Here is a 5091-nt window from a genome sequence, read left to right as displayed (position 1 = left end):
ATTTTCCTATAACAACAGCTATCATGCAACAATTAAAATGAGCCCCTTCGAAGCCCTATATGGCAGAAAATGCCATACACCTCTTAGTTGGAGTCAGCCAGAGGACAAACTAATTCTTAGACTAGATGCATTACAGGAGTCGGAGTAAATAGTGCGAAGAATTCAACAAAATATTCAGGCAGCCCCAGATTGGAAAAAGAGTTACGCAGAGAAAAAGAGGAGACATAGAGAATTCAAAATTGCGGATAATGTGTACATCCGGGTGAAACCGAAGAAGAGCACACTGAGAATGGGTTCTTGCCCAAAATTGGCACCCTGCTACTATGGGCCATTTGAAATTTTGGACAGAATAGGACTTGTAGCCTATCAACTAGCTCTCCCCAGTCACATTAAAGTTCATAATGTTTTTCACGTTTCCTTGCTAAAGAAATATGTACATGATTTCTCTCATATTATTGATTGGAAAATGTTACAGGTGGAGCCCGAAGGAGAATTCGCGGCAAAACCGCTCTCCATTCTCGATTGGGAAGAGATCTGGCCCTAGAATCGAGTCGTCACTCAGGCTAAAGTGTAGTGGAAGCACTATACCCCTGAGGAGGCCACTTGGGAGCAAGAGGATGAGATGCAAAAAAAAAATTCCATCATTTTTCTAGTAGAATATACATATGGAGTAGACACCAAGGACCGTGTGAAAATAAGGGGGGGAGGATGTGATATCCCCTAGTAGATATTATTGTTTCAATGAATGTGTATAAAAGTGGCAGTGGAGCCATAATACTTTGAATAATTATTGTAAGTTTTTTTCTTATTAATAAAAAAAGAGGAAATTAATATTTAAGGAAACTATGCACTCAGAGAAGACACTCGAGGATAAGATTGTTAATTCTTCATGATTAGAATCTTTGAAGATTCTAGATAAGATTAAGGGAGGGAGATAAAATCCCTTAGAAAAAATCTTAGCTGGAGAAAAGGGCTAAGATTGGTTGCCTTTAAAGCACCATGGGAGAGAAAGGTGAGCTTTAAAAGCAAAATCCTAGGCTAGAAAGTGATAAAGCTTACAAAAGCGAGACACCGCTGAATTGGAAATAGTATCATGAAGAAGGGTAATAATTACCCAAAGAGAGAGTCAATGAGGTATTTGATTCTTTTGGAAAAAAAATTGAGCTTGGGGGAGAACTGGAGGCAGTTTGTGATTGGATGGACAGTGTCTTTTCTGGTGCAGGTTTTCTAGTAAGTCGGATAAATAAAATCTCTGGTTTGGTCTATGTTGATTATGAGTATGCATTAGTTGTTGTAGATGAACGTGATTATTGTTTTGATTTTATTAACTTAATTTATTGTTCTAGTTGAATATAGATGTATCTTTTTTGTTGTTGGAATGTATATATATATATATATATATAGATAATTTGTTGTAATAAAAAAAGAAAATCTTATATTTCAACGAGTTAGGATGAATGTCATAAATTTCCACTGAAAGTGGTGGGTTTTTGTAAAAAGTGAATGAAATCATTGATAGCATTTCCAGTTATGTAGATACTAGGAATTAGATTAAACTTACTTGATAAAATAAGCACAATGTTGTTAGCATTCCTTTTGTGGATATAAAGCTAGTATATAAAATATGACCAAGTTGGTGTATTAGCACTGAGATTGAGGTCATAATCACCCAAATAAACAATAGAAGGGAAATTAGAACTCCATGGGAATCATAGAAAGTGTAGTTAGAATGAGTACTATTATAGCGATGTAATAACGATTATCAAAACTATAGCTCAGCAGACGAGAGAAGGAGACGAGCATGATATGCCTTATCATGAGACAGCGGTAAAATTCCAAGTCTTTCTCCCTGTGGATTCGTACTGTATGTCAATAACATATATGCAGGGAAACTGAGAAATACTTAAGCTATCATTTCCTCTAATAGGTTACATGACAAAAAGATTATACATAAATGAAACAATTTGAGAACTATTCTGAGTTATAAATTAAATATAAAATTGCAGCTCACGCACGATCAAATAAAAGATAGATGATGAACTCAGAGAGTCATACAGGATTGGAAGAGATAAAAAATAGATGGTGAATCTCCGGAACTATAGTAAACCACATGTGTATGAATTAGATGAGATCTGGTATGAAAAACATACATGAGATTATGTGTAGATGTATTTATATACCAAAGCCAGTGCGCTTCCTACACTGGCAACTATAACCACCATGTACACAATTTAAGTATTAAGTTACAGGAAAAAGAGTTTGTACAATTATAACACATATTTAATCATTACATCTACAAGCAGAATTGTATCTACGGATATAAGCATGAATTTAAGCATTAAGTCTATAGGCAAAAAGCTTTTACAAATATAAAGACAACTTTAAGCATGAAATTGACAGGCATATGAGTCAATATGAATCCAAACATAGGAACAGGATTGAGTGCACAAAGAGTAATATAAATATATCCATAAGAACAATAACAAAAGTGCTTGATTACGCAGTTAAGTTTCTTACTAATTAAGAAAACTCCAATGATGAATAGAAACCATTACATGTACAGTTTAAGGAAATCCATGTGATGAATAGTAACCATTAAATGAACAAAAGCGCACATGAAATAACTCTGAAATATTATAAACGAGTAGCTAGCATGATATAAAAATGAGATTTGGCATAAATTACAAACAACACTTCATCTGGAACTGTTCATACAATAGTTAAAATGAAAATCCTATGGCAGATATGGGCCTTACACCAATTTAGCACTACAAAAAGAATATAAAACGAGAGATGTTACAGTACCTTCTCATGAGGAAGGAAAACAAAACAAATATCAATGTCCATGTATAGAATTAGACCTTTTCCTAATTATAACTATAATCCATATGAGATATAAACTCCTTCCAAGCAATAGCAGAAAGTAGATCTCCAGACGCAGAACAGGTTGGTATTTTAATGATGGAGGGATGAACCCAGTCTCCTTTGTCGCAAGAAGGTTGGTCTAGTCTACGAAGACCAGAACCAAAATATCTGGACTCACGAATGAACCTGTAGGGTCATGAAAACACAAGTGTAAAGGGGGGGGAGAGCTAGAACAAGCTTGTCTCTACAACAATACTTCAATGAATACCATTATTAGGAAAGGGAAAACAATCAGAAAGGTTACCATAGAACCTGAGGCATGACCACTAGTGTGTACGATGAGGGATTTTTAGAGTGCAACCTTAAAGAACAAACAAGGAGAGTAAACCCTGGTAGGTGAACTGTCTAGAGAAATGATTCCCTAGACAAGGTATTTGAGGAGGAAATGGAAAAGAATGAGCAGATTTGCAAATAGTAGATATTAACACCTACAACATGAAACAATTCACTATCCTCCCAGTATAAAGAACGGAAGAATATAGTAAGAGGTAAACTACCGTGGCAATGCCACAGAACTTGAAGGTAGAAGAACCCAGTACCAACACTAAGGGAAAACCAGGTAACGAATGATGGAGAAACCATAAACCCAAAAATGCCCATTATTCAATAGTCATTCACAGCCTACACTCTGGAAAATAGTAATTGATTTCAGAGTGTGAAACCCAACAGAGTTTGGTCAAGTGGCCTAAGATAGGGTAATCATACATGTAAACCAAAAGAGAATCAAAAGGGAACCAGAGTGTTGTGATGCTGCCAGTACCTGGTAATCTCCACTCTCCTGCGATAGAAAATTGGAGACAGAAAATAGCAACACCATATAAAATACAGAGTATTAAAAAAACACAAGGGCAAGCGAATTTGTGTGTAGAGTTGGGGTAAGGACCTGAGGGTTGTTTCCATAATGGTGACGGTTGAATGTGTCCCTTCACTCTGCAAGTGCCCAAACATTTTGTTGCACTCTCCAAGAGGACAAGCTATCAACAAAAAACAAAAAAAACCAAATTGGCGTCAACGCATAACCAACAACAAATTTTAAGGGAAATAAGAGCATGTTCAAACAATGACTCTGGAAAATATCGAACTTGGATGTTGAGGTGGAGGATTCTATTGAATTATGCCCAAAGCTCCAAAGACATTGGTGGATCTGCAATGAAACGCTCGCGCCGTTGAACAGAGCATTTGCAATAGTCGAATCGTGAAATGAGGCAAGGTTAGGGTTAGGTCATGGCATAAGCGAAGGAGTGAAAATCTGAGTTGTTGATGCTCATCAACGCATCTCGACCATTCACAACCCACAGTGTTGGCCACCACCATGTGTGCCCATGTGATCTAGCACAGTTCGCGAGTATACATTGGACCATAAAGCACCTGCGAGTGTGCACTAACAGTGGAAGGGACAAAAGGTCAATGCAATATTACGAAGTTGATTTAAGAGAACATTGCAATGTCCATTAAACCCTATACTAAGGTTAATGAGCACTCAGCCTTACATCGTTATGCCTCCCTAACCAAGGTATGGGTGATGTTATAATGTATGGATTTATGTTATGTCTAATGAGAGAGAAGAAATCAAAACATGTAAGATAAGGGAGAATGAAGTGTTAAGGTTAGTAAATATCAAAGATAGAGAAAAGTTGTTAGGAGAGAAGGGATAGACCAGAATTATGGAGTATATGTTGATTATGCAAAGCCAATTAATGAGAAACCAAAAAAAAAAAAAGCTAGATCAGAGGTACGTTATAGGCACAGTCACTTCTATGCATGGTAAAAAACCCACGCAGCTTCCAGAAAACAAAAAATTCCTTGTAATTTCACTTTTCTCTGGTGATTGGCAGCCTTTAGTGAATTGCCTTCACCTCCGCAATTTATTTCCAGTCAGTTCAGATTACTTAATTGCTTTACTAATCACAAGTAGTAGGGTAATTAGATTATCTTTACTTCTATTTTTATTTGCAATTCTCACATAGCTTAATTAGGGGGAAAAGTAAGTGGCCAAATTCCACATATATTTTTTAATCTATTTTGTCATTTTTTGCAAATCACATAACTTAATTAGTAAAGAAGTAAGGGGCCCATCATCCACAAATCTTGTTACTAAACAAAGCATTTTTTCCATTTCACTAGTTTTAGGACTAGGGCCAAGCGTCATTATAGAAAGTAAGTAAA

The 5091-nt window shown here is 36.2% G+C and overlaps 1 long non-coding RNA gene across 1 annotated transcript; it reads right to left on the bottom strand.

Annotated features, from left to right (window-relative positions):
- Nucleotides 1-2616: 2616 nt before the first annotated feature.
- On the bottom strand, nucleotides 2617-4418 carry LOC149164568 (uncharacterized). Its single transcript, XR_016260269.1, has 2 exons — nucleotides 4008-4418; nucleotides 2617-3899 (listed from the first exon to the last, which is right to left on the bottom strand). It is a non-coding gene; the product is annotated as an uncharacterized LOC149164568 (long non-coding RNA).
- Nucleotides 4419-5091: the final 673 nt, after the last annotated feature.

The sequence above is a fragment of the Pinus tabuliformis genome, chromosome 5_1 (genome assembly GCF_031772625.1).
Source record: "Pinus tabuliformis cultivar Carrire ecotype Pingquan chromosome 5_1, CPIR1, whole genome shotgun sequence".
Classification (NCBI taxonomy): Eukaryota; Viridiplantae; Streptophyta; class Pinopsida; order Pinales; family Pinaceae; genus Pinus; species Pinus tabuliformis.
This window is presented reverse-complemented; position numbering and strand designations above follow the sequence as displayed.